The sequence below is a fragment of the Pseudophryne corroboree genome, chromosome 3 (assembly GCF_028390025.1).
Source record: "Pseudophryne corroboree isolate aPseCor3 chromosome 3, aPseCor3.hap2, whole genome shotgun sequence".
Lineage (NCBI taxonomy): Eukaryota > Metazoa > Chordata > Amphibia > Anura > Myobatrachidae > Pseudophryne > Pseudophryne corroboree.
The window spans coordinates 616,279,349-616,299,926 of NC_086446.1; positions in this window are offsets into that span (position 1 = coordinate 616,279,349).

The window sequence follows — 20,578 nt, forward strand, 5'->3', positions numbered from 1 at the left end:
AGACATAAAAGATTTTCTCCTAGATGAGGCTTCTGAATCTCTAGCACTTTAGAAATGGAAGAACTAAGATAATTGGTCAGGCTCGCCCCTTTGACTTAGAATGGAATTCCTATCAATCGTACGTTTTTTCTACATTTTCAAGATTGTCTGTGATAAATATACTGGTGCCCATACACTTGTGAGATTATCGGTACTATCCTTCGATTTCGACCACATCTGTGAGAGAAATCGAAGGATTGTATGCACATTTAAGGTACCTTTTGACGCGATGTGTGGGCACGCCGGTCGAATATCGCGTCTCAAGATATTATGTGCTGCACATAATATTTCTCGCATCACAGTGCGATCGCATGTGGTTTCAAACCCACATGAGATATATCGCACTGCGATGTGTAATGGGCACCACTCGGCGGTGACGTGCCCATCACGTGATTATCATGCGATCTATCGCATGATCGCATGGTAACCACTTTGGCAGTTCAGGTGCGATTTGATCGCACCTGAACTGCCGGTGCGATGCCCCACAATGTCGTGTCACGGGGCATCGCACAAGTGTATGGCCAGCATAAGTGGTCTGTGTTATTTATTCTCTATTTAAGAGTAGTTGTCAGTGGCATATCTACAACGAATGCCGGTGTGTGGTGCACATGGGACCATGGGTATTGGGGGTCCCACACTGAACCCTGCCCCCCATGTTCTTGTCCTGTCAGGATTACTGCATTGGCAGCAGCAGTGTGGCACAAATCACTGGGCAAATGGTGTGGCGGACATTTTCCAGGAGATCTGCACATGCATAGTAGAAAAATTGCTGGGGAAATGGAAGCCATGCCATTTTTACATACATCTGTGCATGTACAATAGACTCTTGCGCAGTGCCAGAGTCTACTCACTTGCACCACCAGCTAGAAGGGATGGAGCCCAGATGGAGAGTGCAAACGGGCCCCCTTCTCACTTAATACGCCCCTGGTATACAAATTCTGGTCAGTTTTAGCTAGAACTGATAACCAAACTGTGCCTCATGCCCAGTCATTTACATCAATATCTGCTTCAGTCACTTAGTACTTGTCAGCCAGACCTGGTGCCCAGACAGGGGTGTGATCTTTAATGCTAAGTCCTTACCACCTTGTGAGTGTCTCTGGTGAACACTTGTTCCACATTAACCTCCACATCTTCACAGTGGGTAATGCCAAGCCATACTGATTGCTTCAGATCTGTTATATTCCTGTATTTTCTTGACCATTATTATTAGCAAATCTTCTTTTCTTTACAGTTTGCTATCCCATTTTACCTTTTCCTATTTATGTAGTCTTTTTATTGGTGTTATGTCTTATTATTCTGTTTTAGTTGCTTTGCTTTTTCACAGGCTTGTGACCTGTGTAGGTTGTATATTTTTCTCTCGTAAATCTATAAAATAAATTCCCTAACTTTATTTTAATGACGCATTTGCTGTACATTACCTCTCAGGGCTGCCAAGACCATCTGGTTCCTGTGGAGCTCTTATACTGTATTTATAGCAAGATTATTTCTATACAGATAATAGTGTGAAGGACGTTGTTTATTGTTATTTTTTACCCTTAACTATAGATAATACAGGACGTTTACTAATGTGGTGTTGTTAAGGTACACATTTTTTAGATTTTTTTGTGCCACTTGTAAATGGTGCAATTTACTAAAGGCAAAATAGCACATCAAACTAGTGTACATCCAAAGAGACAGTTCTGAAAACACAATCCTATTTACAGATGAAAAAATAGAAAATAAATTGTGCAATGTACCAATCAAAGTTTGCAAGACCACATATTATACCACAAGATACGCATTCAGAAATTGTAGGTGTACTTCTGACAGGTGAGAGCTCAGTGTGCATATTCTTCTGCACTGCTAAAACAGGAACAAATAAAAACTTTTTTATTAAGGAGACAACATCGACTTATTATTTATGTGGCCAAAAATAATAAATTATTTAATTAAGGATCCAATAATAATATATAATTTATTTAGCAGTAGAGATTAATATATGAGTTTGTTATGGAGGCAATATTAATGTATAAATGTTATTAAGGAGCCAATATAAATGTATCATTTTATTACAGGTCAATTTTGAGGTACAGTATTATTTCATTACATGGTCAAAGTTAATTTATTTTATTACAGGGACAATAAGGATTTATTTCATACATATCTAATCTCCCAGAACCTATGATAGCCGCCTTAATTTTCGTGGAGATTGAAAGTGGAGTGGGCTAATGCACAGACTCCATGTTACTGCTCCTTTACGGAAGCTTCATTCTCTGTACCAAGATGGCCACATAGGCTACCACTGAGCATGTGTAGAGCAATCTTTAAACATTAAGCCTGAGTCCAATCTGTACACACATGCTTACGCAGCTGCGATGTTTCAGCCTACTGATTGCTAATCATCACAAGTGAAGCAGCCGCTCAGACAAGAATAGATGTACACCAGAACCATCTCAAGATCCTTGGCAACTGCATACACATACGCAAAATCGATGCAGAAATGAGGAACATTGGCCCTCATTCCGAGTTGTTCGCTCACTAGCCACTTTTCGCAGCAGTGCACACGCTAAGCCGCCGCCCTCTGGGAGGGAATCTTAGCTTAGCAGAATTGCGAACGAAAGATTCGCAAAATTGCGAATAGAAATTTCTTAGCAGTTTCTGAGTAGCTCGAGACTTACTCTGCCACTGTGATCAGTTCAGTCAGTTTCGTTCCTGGTTTGACGTCACAAACACACCCAGCGTTCGCCCAGGCACTCCCCTATTTCTCCAGCCACTCCCGCGTTTTCCCCAGAAACGGCAGCGGTTTTTCACACACACCCATAAAACGGCCAGTTTCCGCCCAGAAACACCCACTTCCTGTCAATCACACTCCGATCACCAGAACGAAGGAAAATCCTCGTAATGCCATGAGTAAAATACCTAACTGCATAGCAAATTTACTTGACGCAGCCGCAGTGCGAACATTGCACATGCGCAGTTAGCGGAAAAACGCACCGATGCGAAGGAAAATAACGAGCGAACTCGGAATGAGGGCCATTGGCTGGCCGTGGCAGTAGCAATGCTGGCACCATGTCTACATACATGATCACATCTGAAGACAGAAACATGTTCTGAAAACGGCCATGACACCCGTGTGTTTTGTTGCCACTTCTCGTTATCTCCCTGTCACTGCGGAGTAGCCAGCATTTTGGCGTCACCCCCTCCGAGGAGTACACCCGGGAGTATCCCGCACCTGCATAGTGATGCCACTGAGTGATGTTGTCTCACCGAGTGTTGCGGAGGATCCGGAGGATGCGGGGAGACATAAGAGATCCGTTCTGCGGGGCAGCGCGTGATGCGACTTGGCCAGGTCATTTACACTTGGCTCTGTCGAATCACATGTGACAGTGCCAGGGAAGTGGTTAATAGTACTACGTGGATTAATAATTTAGTGAATACTATCTAAATGAGGTCAAATGCTAATACATTCATTTTTTTGGCTCTAGAAGAGACTACATAAACATTAACTGAGCCAAAAGCATATTATTTTAATATATGAATGTATAATTGCAGTCCCCATAAAATCAACATGACGTACGTGATTCAATGAAATAATAAAAACAATTATTTAATTAAAAAAAACATTAATAAAGCATAATTTGGATGAAGTAAGTCTATAAAGTTAGGAGCAATCTCCCAGTAACTTTGTTCTTGAGTGAATGTTCCTAAGTTTTTATAATGTTATTTCCCCCGCTTGCTGAAAGCTGAAGTAGCAGAACATTCAAGGTGGCAGTTTTACACCCTGATTCACGCTGTCCAGGAAAAATGCAGGCAGCAATGAGAAACAATGACTCAATTCATAAGTGCAGCTCACAAACTGTGCATTGTGTATTGCTGCCAGCCATTATCTGCTGGAAGAAAGATCTCTCACTACACGATCTGTGCAACATAACACTGCAAACGTTCCTTATTTTCCATGGAAAATGCCGTAATGAAGATTGAGCCGTGCAGCCTTACATTGCAATACATTATTCTTATTTTATATAAAATAAAAAGTCAGGGGGAAATGAGAAAACCAGACCAATAAAATACAACTTCCAGTACATTTAGTCAAATAAATATTTAATGCTTCTCAAAAGTACGAGGAATGATCTGATACAGATGTCATCATTTTAATATTCTAACATAATCCACTATTTGGCTGCTTTATTTATATTTTTATATTCAAGATGAACTCTTATATATATTTTTATTATTTTTATTTTTTTTTATTCATTTTACGGTAAGGAAAAAGTAGCAAAGCCAGGGTGTGGGTGGTAACTTTCCACCATTAGCATTCATGCTATGCCTGGAAATATAGATATACAGTATAGAAAAAGATAAAATACAAATACACTTACAATTTAGTGTCCCTTAATACTCTTAGGGGTCTATTTACTAAGCCTTGGATGGAGATAAAGTCGCTGGAGATAAAGTAACAGACAATCAGCTCCTAACTGCCATGTCACAGCCTGTGTTTGACAAATAATAGGAGGTGAAAGGCTGGTACTTTTGGGGGTCATTCCGAGTTGATCGCTAGCTGCCGTTGTTCGCAGCACAGCGATCAGGCTAAAAATATGCAAATCTGCGCATGCAAATGCACCGCAATGCACACGCGCGACGTACGGATACAAAGTCCTTTGTGGTTTTTCACAGGTTCTAGCGAAGCTTTCAGTCGCACGGCAGAACACAGGAAGATTGACATGAAGGGGGCGTTTCTGGGTGGCAACCAACCGTTTTAAGGGAGTGCTTAGAAAAACTCAGGCGTGTCGGGAAAAATGCAGGCGTGGCTGGGCGGGTGTGTGACGTCAAAAGCTGTCCGTCGTTATAATCCACGCACACGAAGAGTAACTACAGGGCTGGTCTTGTTTTGCACAAAATGATTTTGCAGCCGCTCTGCTGCACAAGCGTTTGCACTTCTGCAAAGCGAAAATACACTCCCCAGTGGGCGGCGACAATGCGTTTGCACGGCTGCTAAAAGTAGCTAGCGAGCGATCAACTCGGAATGACCCCATTTATCTCCAGCGACTTTATCTCCATCAGAAATCATATCACTTTATGCCTTTTATAAACATCTGGCTCAGTGTGGCAGAAGTACCCTTTTCATGCTGTATGTAAGTACACTGTCAGACACTTTTCATGCTGTATGGAAGTACACTGTCAGACACTTTGCATGCTGTATTGAAGTCAGAGCCGACCATAGGCATAGGCAAACTAGGCAATTGCCTAGGGCATTTAATATGCCTAGGGGCATCAGCAGCTTCTGCTGATTAAAATGATATGTGGCATGCCTGTATTCTGTGTGTAGCATTTCATATGCAGATACAGCCACAGTCTCACACAGTATATAGGCATGCTGCATATCTTTTTAATCAGCAGAAGCTGCTTGTGCATCCTAGCCACATAGCAATGGAAATAAGAGCATTTTCATAAAAAAAAGGTGTGCCCGACGTTAGCATTGAGGCAATATTTATGAGGACACATCTGTATCCAAGCAGAGGCAGAGGTCACAGTGTTAGTGGCAGTGTAAGTGCTGTGTGCATGTGAGTGGGTTGGTTGTGCAGTAGTGTTCAGTAGTGTTCGGAATATGTGTAAGGAGGGGTGGTCTTCTGTTTGCCGGCGGTCGGGCTCCCGGCGCTCAGTATACCGGCGCCGGGAGCCCGACAGCCGGAATACCGACAATTATTTTCCCTCGTGGACCCCATAGAGGGAGAATAAAATAGTGTGGCGCGCGTAGCGCGCCACCGTGCCCGTAGCGTGGCGAGCGCAGCGAGCCCGCAAGGGGCTCATTTGCGCTCGCCAAGCTGTCGGTAAGCCGGCGGTCGGGCTCCCAGCGCCGGGATGCTGGTCGCCGGGAGCCCGACCGCCGGCCAGCCGTAGTGAACCCGTAAGGAGCATTATGTGTGTCATGTAAAAATGCATTAATAATGTGCAACATATGTGTAAGGGGCACTATGTGTGTCATTATGTGTATAAGGGCATTAATAATGTGCGGCATATGTGTAACAGATTACTACTGTATGTGTGTCATTATGTGTATAGGGGCACTAATAATGTGCAGCAAATGTATAGGGGGCACTATATGTGTCATTATATGTATAAGGGCATTAATAATGTGCGGCATATGTGTAAGGGACATTATGTGTAAAAGGGCATTAATAAAGGTTGTCATAATGTGTAAGGCGCATTATGTTTATAAGGACATTAATAATGTGTAAGGGGCATTACTGTGTGGAATGTGTGTAAATGCATTACTAATGTGTGGCATTATGTGTATAAGGTGCTCTACTATGTGGTGTTGCGTATAGAAAGGGCACTACTGTGTTGTCTAATGTGAATAAAGAGCAATAGGGTGTGATGTAATGTGAATAAGGAGCAATTCAGTGTGATGTAATGTGAATAAGGGGCTCTACTGTGAGGAGTAACGTTTATAAGGTAAAGTGATACTACTGTGGGATGTAATATGAATTATGGACACTATCGCATGATCATATGTGAATAAAGTTGCAGTACTGTGTGGCATAATTGGAATTGGGGTTATTGTGTGGCCATGCCCCTTGCCAGCAAAAACACACCCCTTTTTGGGCTGTGCGCCAAATGTGCAAACTGTTCCTATTTAAAATATAGGGGGTACAAGGTCAGAGGCGGAACCAGTGGTGGTGCTAGGGGGCACCAGCCAAAATCTTGCCTAGGGCATCATGTTGGTTAGGGCCGGCTCTGATTGAAGTACACTGTCCGACACTTTTCATGCTGTATTGAAGTACACTGTCAGACACTTTGCATGCTGTACTAAAGTACACTGTCAGACACTATTCATGCTGTATAGACCATTTCATCAACAAAGGGGTCCATTTATCATAAGAAAACAACTTTTCTTATGATAAATGGTGCTCAAGACAATCAGCTTCCTAATGTTATATGTGTGAAAAACGACAGTTGGGAGCTGATTGGCTGAAGCATCATTTATCATATGCAACAAGTTTTAAATAGCTGAAACGCTTTGATAAATGGGTACCTTTTTTTGGAAGTAAAAAACATTTCCTCACAATCAGATATAACATCCTATATAATAAAAGGCTAATACTGCTCCTCACCTCTATGGGGGGAAATACAGTGTTTTGTGCACTGACGGCCACTATATGGGGCTCGACGGAGCAATTCAAGTGTTGCTCTGTTCAGGCGTGGAGAGCCGCCGGCGTTGATATTACTGTTGTGTTGTTTCGTCATTTCGACGTGCTGGTAACTAGTGTCTAATATTTGTTAGTACAAATAAAGAGTTGTTACACTATCAGGAGGAAAATCCCAATTGCTGCTATTCAGAAAGCAGATAAGGGGGCCACAATGTGAAAATATGCAAAGGCTTTTGAGTTAAAAGACGCCCACTGCAGGACATTGTATCGGATCAACTGCATGACCATTGGATATCTGAGTAAAGAGCCCTACACACTTGGTGATACCGACGATAGATGTGAATGATACTGACAATGCTAAATTCCTTGTCGTATAAACAACCCTTTATGAAGCTAAGAACACTGTACGCTGTTTGCTTAAGAAGTACCGTAATGGTACGCTATTGGCGTAGCGATCGCTCAGCCGTAGGCGAGACGCTCAAGCGTCACGTTCGCTCACGGCCCAGTGATCACAGGACACGTTATTGGCTATGTCTAGGGGAATGATTCGCTGTAGCGTAGCGTACGCTCGAGACCACGAGGAGGTCACCAGCGATGCAGACGCTCACAACACTATACCTTTATGTTAAAACCTTATACCAATGAAATACACTGAATACCTTAATGTGAGTACAGGGTGTAAGTGCAACCTTGTGTAACCTGACTAACTACAAAGCTGCTTGAGCGTCACCGACGCTCAAGTGAACACTTAACACTATAGAAAATACACAGATACTGGTTTAGGTTCCAAAGCCTATTAACTGTATTATATCTAATATACTTGTAAAAGGGGATAACAGTACAAATGATACACTACAATATAACAAGGACTTCCTAACCACAGAACTAAACAATAAATACAAAAAGACAATACTACACTGACCTAAATGCAATACAGTACAATACTATAATACTATGAGAGATATAAGAGAAAAGAGGAGAGAGAGAGATAGAGAGAGAGAGAGAAATTGGCTCACAGAAAGACAATGATTACGGAGAGAAACTTACGCACAAAGGGTTTGATCGCCTGCGCCTCGATATCCAGCTCCCGGCTATCAGCAGATAACCGTTGATGAGAGAGTGAGAGCTGGATGTGGTCGGCCTGCCTATTTATGCCCCACACACAATGCAATCTCATGGTCCTACAATCCCATTGTCCATTGGCCGAAGGAATTCGGCCCTGCATCATAACAAAAGGTCATAGGGTGATTCATACAGGTGGGCTGTGACGATTTCCAACAGCTCAGGTGGGTGGGAAACTGGGTTTCCCGCCGCATACCTGAGTATGAGTAAATAATAGAAATGGACATAAACTTCTTATGTCCATAACTATTCGCACGAGCGATTAATACGCTCCAAACCAACACCGGAATATTGCTAATTAAATACTCTTCCGATGGGTACCAAACACTGCTGTATGATTCCTGTTAGACCCTTCGTACGATATAAAGAGGGATTCCTCAGCTCTGGGACATTGTATTTTAACCAAACTTTCAGAATCTATCAAAGGGACCATGATCTATAAACTACATTAATTGTGAAAATATGTAACGAATGAGTCGCACGCTACGACCACATAAACTCTACCGTAAATACGCATACCGCGCCTGCGAGTGCACGCTATTGCGGGTATGCGCCTCCACGGGAGAGCGTACGCACGCGCAGCGCGGACCAGTGTGCGGTGCAAATATGGCAACGTGCATTGAGACATTTTTCTGACTTTGACAGTCCACCCTTTGGCAGTCAATAATAACTGCCACAAAACATTTAAGGAGAAAAATGTAAGTCAGGGGTTAATTGATTTCCATGGTGGGGTAAGGAAGAAGAGAGGAGTAGGTGTGAAAAGGGTATGACCTAGTGAGAAAGTAGAAGCATGTGTGTATGAGTCCATGTTTGGAGGGTCATGTATCATCGTGCCGTACGTGTGGTAAATCAAGCTTCGAGGTATTGCGAAGTATACATTTGAATTCCTTCTTATCCTGTGGTACAGGTCTGTGGATGGGCTGTCAAACTCTACCGAGCTCATTTCGGCTGTGGTTGTAACAAAATGGGGATGCACATTTTAGTTGATGATACATGAATGGGGGAGGTATGTGGTTGCTGCTATCTGTGCCTGTATTCCCTATCGTCTATGTGTGTCGTTACCTGGGGGTTGTAGAGATGAAGATAAAGAACACTTACGAAAAATGCAATGATATTCTATGTCAGGGAAATGTACATCTGTTGTTGAAGTTGTGTTCGGTATCTGTTGAGAGTCGTCTTCTTTGCGCTGTATTGCTCCTTGGGCATGAGCAAATAGCTTTGTCTGAGCCATCAGATTTACAAAAAATGTTGGGCTAGCGTGAGTTTAAAAATACTAGGGAAACTGGGGATCCATGGCAAAGTTCATCAAGTGTCCATATTTAAAGTTGTCAAATCTTCTTCTTTGGTGCCTGTCTGTTGTCTGTATAGCGTCTCGTCAACTTCCTCGTCCAAGGGGGTCTTTGTATCTTGGAGAAAAGCAGAAAAACAGGTGAAAGAAACGGACCGTATAATCGCATTTTCATCACATTCTGGTTTCTATCATTGGGTCATAAATCAAATCCAGGTTAATTACAGTTTCCTCGCTCCTCAAGCTCATCACTTTTGTACTTTGCTTGCACCTCATTAAAGCCTGCCCGCATCTAAATATCAATCCAATCGATATAACGACACCCAAGATACATAGTAGAAACTTTCCAACATCCATTATGACTCCTTGAGCCCAGTCTCCTAAACCGGAGAACCAATTTCGCGGGTTCAACCATGACACCCAACCAGTCAGCTCATTACCTACAGCAGCAAGGGTGAGATTGTGTTTTCGACGAAATTCCCACTTTAATTGCAGAATATCGTCCATCTTTTGGTCTATGACCTCTACCGGATCCTCGGTGCTATTTGTGATATACGTGCAACACTTTATGCCGTACTGTGTTGCCAATGTAACACAATATCCGCCTGTTACTGCTGTAAGATAATTAAGAACCATCCTATGCTGAACTAGTTCTGTTTTGTAAGCTTGAAGTTCTCTTCCAGTGTATCTAAACGTGTCATCATACATTTCAGTGATATTATCTAACAAATTGGCGAGTGCGGAAATGTATCTATAATTCATCACACCTCGAGCGGTGCGAGTGAAATCTAACGCTACCAGAACCTGAATCCCGGTGGATTCATGGATAAGATCAGAGGCCGGATGCTCTAACCTTTCTGACAGTTGTCTTTTAACTCGGTGCTCGTAATGAGTGTGAGTATAAGGAGCTTGGGCACCACGGTGTATGTCCTTCATTTTGTCATGTGTAACAGTCATCACTTCAGGCAATACTTTTCCAATATAACACAATCCTTCAGAGTTTGGGGCAAGCCACTTGTACGCCTTTCTCCCGCATATGAAATATGCATCATCGGGGAGAACATATGGGACGGAGAAGGACATGACCATGTTACAAACCTTCCAGGTGAAATCTCCTGACCCTAATTCTTCCATCTGCCTAATGCACGTATCGGTTTGTACGATATGTGCACAGTATCCTGGTGATACCTCTCCAACTCTAGTAATCCTATTTCCTAGGGTATATCGATACCGGAAAGATTTTCCTCTACTGGCTATGTGGCGTACGAGCTCTGTATCTGTAGGCATTCTATCTGCTCTGTGTGAAAAGGTCATGGTAAGGTTGCTCCATGACACTTCCCAATTTCCCGGTTTTCTGGGATTGGAGATGTTAAAACATAAGAGGGACCTATCCACATGGTATTGGTGGAGCTTCAAACTAGGAGGGCTGGAGATGTTAAACCTCCGATCCACCGGTCTCCCACCACTTAGCTCAAGTACCTCCCCTAACGTTAAAGGGAATGGTACTAGCCCTGATTTACTGTGACCCTGAGGTACTTGAGAGCATACCCAACAATCTGTTTGGTTTAACACGTTACCCACTAGAGAGTGATAGTCACTCAATGGATGCCGGTCCATATGGATATTAAAACTAGATTGGCATTTCTTTATGCATCCATCTTCAACCAGATTATCACAGAGCCTACAGATACAATTTTCTTCAGCTAACAATCCATCACAATTTCTTCTATCGGATCGTTTTCTGATACTCGCCTTTGCTTGTTGGTTTGGTTGATCTTGGAAAACTACGCCTCCATCATCATAATCGGAACCCATTCCAGAACCTCTCTCGACCTCTATGGTACTCTCGCCGGAACAGACTGCTCTGGTCAACATCATGGTTAACATCAAAATCCGGATCACAGTCTCTTGGGGCAAGTCCATCTTTGAGGAGGAAATAGAGAAGAATGAGAAGGGGGAAAAAGAAATTTTAAGGGAGAGGGGATGGGAAGTGGAGAAAACAATAAAAGGGAGAGGGGAGTCGACAGCTGCTTTCGATCTTCAAGGCTCAGGTGCCGCCTCAGTCCTCCTGGAACAGACACTCCAGTGATACAACCTCTACCGTCTGTTCCTTGTCACGGGACTTCTCGGGATCAGCAACCTTCTTGCAGTGGGATGAATGGACCCAAGTCTCTTTCTCAGCAACCTTCAATGCTGTGGTGCTGGTGAATAAGACCTGGTATGGTCCTTCCCATCTATCAATAAGACAACCTGAGCGTAGAAAATTTCGTATCATTACATAATCCCCAGGTTCAATGTCATGACAATTACTATCTGGTAAATCAGGAATCACCAACTTCAGATTATCATTTTGATTCCTCAACTGCTTACTCATGTTAATCAAGTATTTTACAGTTACTTCATTGTTACATTTCAAATCATCCTGAGGGTTAATCATGACATGCGGTTGTCGACCAAACAGAATTTCAAAAGGAGACAGATTAAGAGGGGACCTGGGAGTGGTTCTGATGCTATACAAAACAATGGGTAAAGCTTCTGGCCACGTCAATCCTGTCTCTGCCATTACTTTACTCAATTTATTTTTAATAGTGCTGTTCACTCTTTCGACCTTCGCACTCGCCTGTGGACGGTACGGAGTGTGCAGCTTGCTATCAATTCCCATCAACTTACACATTCCTTGAAAGACATCACCTGTAAAATGGGTACCCCTATCACTTTCAATGATTCTAGGGATACCATATCTACATACAAATTCCTGCACAATTTTCTTAGCTGTAAACATAGCGGTATTTGTAGCTGCTGGAAAAGCTTCGACCCAATTCGAGAAAACATCTATACAAACAAGTACATATTTCAAATTTCGACATGGGGGTAATTGAATGAAGTCAATTTGTATTACTTGAAAAGGGCCGCCGGCAGGTGGGATATGGGATGGTTCTGTAGGTATTGCTTTTCCAATATTCTTTCTCAGACAGGTAAGGCATGACATTGCTCTCTTACTCGCATGAGAGGAGAATCCTGGGGCGCACCAGTATGCTCTTACCAATTTGCACATCCCCTCCTTGCCTAGATGAGTCAGCCCGTGAGCTGCTTCAGCCAGACATGGAAGGTATGCCCTGGGGGCCACTGGTTTACCATGTCCATCCGTCCAGAGCCCTGAGGACTCCTGGCCATATCCCTTTGCCTTCCAGACTGCTCTTTCCTGTGTGGAACACAAATTCTGCATCTCACACAACTTCTGTGTGTTGATGGTATTAAATACCATCAACTGTGTGGTGTCTGTCCGTGTGGGGGTAGCAGCTGCAAGCTTTGCGGCTTCGTCTGCTCGGCTGTTACCAAGGGATACTGGGTCTTGACTATATGTATGTGCTTTACATTTGATAACAGCCACTCTGTCGGGTTCCTGTATCGCTGTTAGAAGCCTTTTTATGTGAGCTGCATGCGCTATCGGTGTACCAGCCGCCGTCATGAAATTTCTGAGCCGCCATAGGGCTCCAAAATCATGGACTACCCCGAAGGCGTATCTAGAATCGGTGTAGATATTGGCAGACTTACCCTTAGCCAATTCACATGCTCTGGTTAGGGCGACCAGTTCAGCAACCTGGGCTGAGTGAGGTGGGCCTAGCGGTTCCGCTTCTATGGTGTCTTGGTCATCTACGACTGCGTATCCAGTACACAAGTCTCCCGAGTCTGATTGTCTGTGACAACTACCGTCCGTGTAGAACGTGAGTTCTGCATCTTCTAGTGGATTGTCACTGATGTCAGGCCTTGCGGTAAAATTTTGGGTCAAATATTCCATACAATCATGTGTATCTTCCTTTGCATTAAATCCTCCTTCCCCATCACTCTCACCTTCCACCCTTTGTGTCTGACCAGGCACACCTGGGAGAAATGTTGCAGGATTTAATGCACTGCATCTCCTTATGGTGATGTTTACTGGGGCCATTAATGCCAATTCCCATCTTGTAAACCTTGCTGATGAGACGTGTCTGGTTTGGGCAGAATTCAATAAGGCAGATACCGCATGCGGTGTATGGATTGTGAGGTTGTGGCCTAGCACGACATCTTCGCTTTTTGTCACTAGCAATGCTATCGCCGCAACGCTACGCAAGCATGTGGGGAGGGATCGCGCTACCGTATCTAGCTGAGCGCTGTAATATGCAACTGGCCTGCTGGCATCACCGTGTTTTTGTGTTAGTACACCTGCTGCGCACCCAGCACTTTCTGTTCCGTATAGTTCAAAGGGTTTCTCATAGTCTGGCATACCTAGTGCTGGTGCCTGCGTTAGACACTGTTTGAGTCTCTCAAATGCTGTTTCGGATTCGTCTGTATGCGAAATCCGATCAGGTTTGTTTGAGGAGACCATTTCCTGCAAAGGTAGCGCCAATATGGAAAACCCTGGGATCCAATTACGGCAATACCCACACATTCCTAAAAACGTCCTGATCTGTTGCTGGGTTTGTGGCAATGTCATGTCTCTAATGGCTTGGATTCTATCAGCGGTCAGGTGTCTCAGTCCTTGTGTTAGACAGTGTCCCAAATATTTTACCTTAGCTTGGCATAATTGCAACTTGTCTTTGGAGACCTTGTGACCTGTGTCTGAAAGATGAAACAGGAGCTGTTTCGTATCCTTCAGAGATGCCTCCAATGAATCAGAACACAGTAGTAGATCATCCACGTACTGTATCAACACTGATCCACTTTCCGGTTGGAAAGACTGTAAACAATCATGCAAAGCCTGAGAAAATATACTTGGACTATCTATGAAACCTTGGGGTAACCGAGTCCACGTGTATTGGACTCCTCTGTATGTGAATGCAAACAAATATTGGCTGTCAGGGTGCAGAGGTACCGAAAAGAAAGCGGAGCAGAGGTCAATAACAGTGAAAAATTTGGCAGTGGGAGGAATTTGCATTAGGATGACAGCTGGATTAGGCACTACGGGGAACTGACTCTCAACTATTTTGTTAATCCCCCTTAGATCCTGCACTAGCCTGTAACCCCTCCCCCCACTCTTTTTAACAGGGAAGATGGGACTATTTGCTGTGCTGGACGTTCTTACTAGAATGCCCTGTTGTAGCAAGCGCTCTATTACGGGAAAAACTCCTAACTCCACCTCTGGCTTCAGAGGATACTGTGGGATTTTTGGAGCTATCCTACCATCTTTTACTTGTACAACTACTGGAGCTACGTTTGCCATTAATCCAGTGTCCTGTCCATCTTTTGTCCAAAGCGACTCTGGTATCTGAGATGTCATCTCTTCTACTTGGGATGGATTCCTATTTGTCATAATGGAATGTGACATTAATTTTGATGGGGAGTCTAGCATGTCTCGTACTTCCTGAGCGTGATTCTCAGGAATGTCCAAGAATACACCTTCAGGAGTACAATAAATGACGCAACCCATTTTACATAGTAAGTCTCTTCCCAGGAGATTAGTTGGTGCCGATGCAGCCAGCAAAAAGGAATGCTTGGTATGCAAAGGCCCTATTGTAATCTCGGCTGGTTTGCTAACAGGGTAGTGCTGGACTACTCCTGTTACTCCCATGGCTGGAATTGTCCTACCAGTGGTTCTCATGCCCACTGTCGAATTTATCACTGACTTGGCCGCCCCTGTGTCTACAAGAAAGTTTAAAGTTTTACCAGCCACATTGATTGCAATCTCTGGTTCGCTTCCAAGACTGGCAATCAACTTAACTGACTGCAGATTACAGGTATGGCCACACCCCTATTGGGTATGCTGACCTCCCTGAATCCCATTGGCAGCAACTACTTGTGGGGGAGTTAGCTGGGAACTACCAGAGGCATGCCAATCTCTGTTCGGGGGATATCTTTTTGTTTCCCCTGTATGTGGCTCAAAACTCCGCCTCTGTGGACCCTGCTCCCAATGTCGTGTGTTGTGTTGTTGTCTAGGGGGTTGAAAAGATCTTTGTACATTCTTTGTTCTACATTCTCGTGCATAGTGTCCCGGTCTGTTACAAGAAAAACATGTTATTACACTTGCCTTACCCACAGGATTCGGTGGTACATACGCAGGCTGCCTTGTGGTCAGCGCCTGTATACTTACGGACATCAACTTATCACTTTGCGACTCCCTGTGCCTAGTGATATTTCTGTCGTGATCAATAGCAGCCTCTCTCAAGCCGGACACTGACAGACCTCGCCAGCATGGTTGCGTGGTCTGAACCCTAGTCTTTAATGTTTCCTTTAAACCATCCATCAGTACAGATACTGCTACTTCTCGATGGTTTGGGTTGGTCTTAATGTCTTCTATACCAGTGTACTTTGCCATTTCTAATAGTGCCCGGTGAAAATATTCTGTTGCCGTTTCGGACTCCTTTTGCTTAATGGAAAATATTTTATTCCATTTAACAACGGCTGGGAAATACTCTTTTAGCTGTAAATTTATCCTTTTTACATTATCCTTGTTGTACACGTCTGTAAGCGGTACATCTTTATCCAATGCACAATCAGCTAAAAACTGAGTTGCATCAACATTGGAAGGTAAACAAGCTCTTAGCAGTATCTGCCAATCCTTGTTGTTGGGTTCTACAGTGTTACCTAAATCCCTGATGTATTTTTGGCTAGCAACTAAATCCTTCCTGGGGTCAGGAAATTCGGACACTATTGTTCTTAATTCCATTCGGGAAAATGGAGTGTACATGGCAATGTTCCTTATGGGAGTGGCTCCAGACACATCTGTTTTTCCATTGGGAACTGCTATTACCCTTACAGGAGCAATTCTAACAGCCTCTTCCTGTGTAGATTCTACAACTTGTTGTGGTACAATTGTTTCAGTGTAGTGCATGGTGCCGTACTTACCAGTTGACACGACCTCACCTATCCCTCCGCTAGGGGCTTTCACTAATCTCGTGGGTGTTGCTGTGCCTACTGTGGTCTCTGCTATGGTGGCCGCAAGAGAGAGAGCTGAAATTGTTGCCGAATCTTCTTCTTGATCACACTCCTGAGGAAGGTTCAAAACAGGGTACAACTTGCACGGGTTAATACTTGCATGAGTTATTTGGTTAACACCATTAACATTTACAGTGTTACTAAGAGTTTGTGTTTTACAACCCAGTGCGTTTCTCTCCGCAATCAACTTCTCTCCTGCAATGTATGGTGGAGGAGGAGCTGTGGCAATCAACTTCCTGACTGCCCCAGATCCTGCCGCCAGAGCCAAACCTCTCTGTATCTCACCTTCCTGGTGCCATAACTGTAAACAATCATGATGCTGAATTCGTCTCTTTGATGATTTTACGAGACATATCCTCCTCCTTAAATTTTGTAACACTTCTGGACTGAAGCTACCTATTCTTGGGAATTTGTCCCTGTCTTGTACAGTCATTCTCTCCCATTCATCACATAAAACCTCTGTGTGACTACCGTATTTTTCACACATTACATATCGTGCCGACCCAACTGGTCGGTTCTCTGAATCAACCCGAACCGAGGTTGATCGCCCCCTACCTGAACAAATGGCCCCCATAATCTGCAGGCGTTGCTTATTCCTCCTTGGATCTTTATCTCAAGGTTTTCAGCGAACCCTTACAAACAAACCAAGATGTCCTTGGGCAGGCCGGCGGTGGTGGTTTATCAAGTACCCCACTTACTTCTCGCCCACGTTGGCCAGTACTGCAATCACTGTAACCAGAGCTGCGGTACCCAACCCAGGGCCCCTGTGAACCTTTATTTACTGGGGCGCGTTCCCCAGCAAGTATCGGTTGTTGGATAGTTCCTGAGTGACCAGCGAACTTCCCTTCCAAAAATAAAAAATTACACAAATCACGTCAGAATGTACAAATAGCGTTTGTGACCACTTTACTCTAATGGTATTAGGTCAGATTACTAACTACTGCACACAATTTCGTGCGGTCCAATCGTTCAGTACACGAGCACTACTTGTCATGTACTGAAAGATCAATGGAATCGATGTTTCCGGCCGCGATTCCTTCAGCAAGAGCTTGTATGGCCTATATGGGTTCTGCACCAACACCCCAGGCGTTGTGCCACTGGACTTTTATAGCGGACCTCTTTGTCTATTTTACCTGTTACCTTATGACCTCCTGGTCTTGTTACCTTATGACCTCCTGGTCTTGTTACCTTATGACCTCCTGGTCTTGTTACCTTATGGTCCGCTATACTCTAATGCTCAAATATTATTTAACCAGGGATGCCTCCCTAGCCACCGTATATGTCACTTACACGTATGTCCCTTGACGAGTACCCGGCTTTCCTTTTGGTTCCACCTTAAAGTTGTATAAACTTTTGTATACAAAACACACTCACTCAACACATGTACACTTTGTTTCTATATCTATTTCTGCGCAGAAATTGTCTTTAGGCCAAAAGTGTTACCAATTAGGAGCAGGATCTGTTAAACTAAATTTCAGATTTTTCCAAAAAATAGATTTGCGTTATTTACCGCGTCGCGTTATCTACCGCTGTGCGTTAATTATCGCCTTTGCGTTACTTCACTTTATCACAGCTTGAGCTACGTGGGCGTAACCGGACGCTACGTTGCGTAATGAACGCTGCGTGCGTCTGCCTTTTGGATTGCGTACGCTAGTCTTTGTTAGCGACACGTGTACGCAATGCAAAGGATCCACCGTAACACAATATATACTTTTATCAATGTAAATGATCCCTGATCATCTACCGCACACCACACTGACTGCCTTATCTCCTAGACAAATCGTGTGTTGTTCTATACTTTAACTATTACCTCTACTATGAAATAACAGCAAATCTCTTTTTGCACTTTCTATCAACTATAAAAATTGGCAAACAGGAATAGTGATATACGAAAATGAAACAGAAATGCAGATATGTATGCGTGCGTGTATACGCAAGACAGAAGAGAAATAAACAGTTTTAAAAAGACACAAGCGTTTTGTTCTTACTTCCGGTTACCGGGTTCCTTCAGCACTCTTTATCTAAGCGAAGCAGACGCTTATCCCGCCAGCACTATGAGACAATCTCCCACCCTTTGCTGGGGGATAATGTCTGCTGATCTACCTAGTGCAGATGTGAGAAGTATAGGACGAGTTCCCAATTGACAATGCTAAATTCCTTGTCGTATAAACAACCCTTTATGAAGCTAAGAACACTGTACGCTGTTTGCTTAAGAAGTACCGTAATGGTACGCTATTGGCGTAGCGATCGCTCAGCCGTAGGCGAGACGCTCAAGCGTCACGTTCGCTCACGGCCCAGTGATCACAGGACACGTTATTGGCTATGTCTAGGGGAATGATTCGCTGTAGCGTAGCGTACGCTCGAGACCACGAGGAGGTCACCAGCGATGCAGACGCTCACAACACTATACCTTTATGTTAAAACCTTATACCAATGAAATACACTGAATACCTTAATGTGAGTACAGGGTGTAAGTGCAACCTTGTGTAACCTGACTAACTACAAAGCTGCTTGAGCGTCACCGACGCTCAAGTGAACACTTAACACTATAGAAAATACACAGATACTGGTTTAGGTTCCAAAGCCTATTAACTGTATTATATCTAATATACTTGTAAAAGGGGATAACAGTACAAATGATACACTACAATATAACAAGGACTTCCTAACCACAGAACTAAACAATAAATACAAAAAGACAATACTACACTGACCTAAATGCAATACAGTACAATACTATAATACTATGAGAGATATAAGAGAAAAGAGGAGAGAGAGAGATAGAGAGAGAGAGAGAAATTGGCTCACAGAAAGACAATGATTACGGAGAGAAACTTACGCACAAAGGGTTTGATCGCCTGCGCCTCGATATCCAGCTCCCGGCTATCAGCAGATAACCGTTGATGAGAGAGTGAGAGCTGGATGTGGTCGGCCTGCCTATTTATGCCCCACACACAATGCAATCTCATGGTCCTACAATCCCATTGTCCATTGGCCGAAGGAATTCGGCCCTGCATCATAACAAAAGGTCATAGGGTGATTCATACAGGTGGGCTGTGACGATTTCCAACAGCTCAGGTGGGTGGGAAACTGGGTTTCCCGCCGCATACCTGAGTATGAGTAAATAATAGAAATGGACATAAACTTCTTATGTCCATAACTATTCGCACGAGCGATTAATACGCTCCAAACCAACACCGGAATATTGCTAATTAAATACTCTTCCGATGGGTACCAAACACTGCTGTATGATTCCTGTTAGACCCTTCGTACGATATAAAGAGGGATTCCTCAGCTCTGGGACATTGTATTTTAACCAAACTTTCAGAATCTATCAAAGGGACCATGATCTATAAACTACATTAATTGTGAAAATATGTAACGAATGAGTCGCACGCTACGACCACATAAACTCTACCGTAAATACGCATACCGCGCCTGCGAGTGCACGCTATTGCGGGTATGCGCCTCCACGGGAGAGCGTACGCACGCGCAGCGCGGACCAGTGTGCGGTGCAAATATGGCAACGTGCATTGAGACATTTTTCTGACTTTGACAATACTGTTCAAAAAGGAACGATAATCGTTCATATTGGTCGGTGTGTAGGCATCAACGATGAACGATGCACGTCCCCGCAGTCGTTCATTGTTGATCTATCCTCCATATAAACTACATATCTATTTTATGAACACATACTCCTCTGGGCTCTGAAAGTTCTGTCTGTTAGTGGGATACTTGCCGACTCTGTGGAACTCCCTTCCAGGAGATGACGGGGAGGTCCCAGTTGATAGTGTGGGAGACATGTTGCCATGAGTTGCATTATCACAGCTGAAAGGTGATTCAAATAGTTCTCATGGTCTACAACAATTGCTGCGCTGCTTGTCCAACCCCGCCTCTGTGTGGCAGGTAGCCGAGCAGAGCACCAGAAGGTCCCCATTAGGAGAGACTGCTCCTGAGATCAGGGATCAGGGGCGTAAGTTCATAATAGATGTTGAGAGCTCCGATTTGGGGGGTGGGGGTGAGGTTTAAATTGAGGAAGCATGGAGTGTCACTTGTGGCACATGGGTAACTCCAGAGTGGGGGGCTCCAG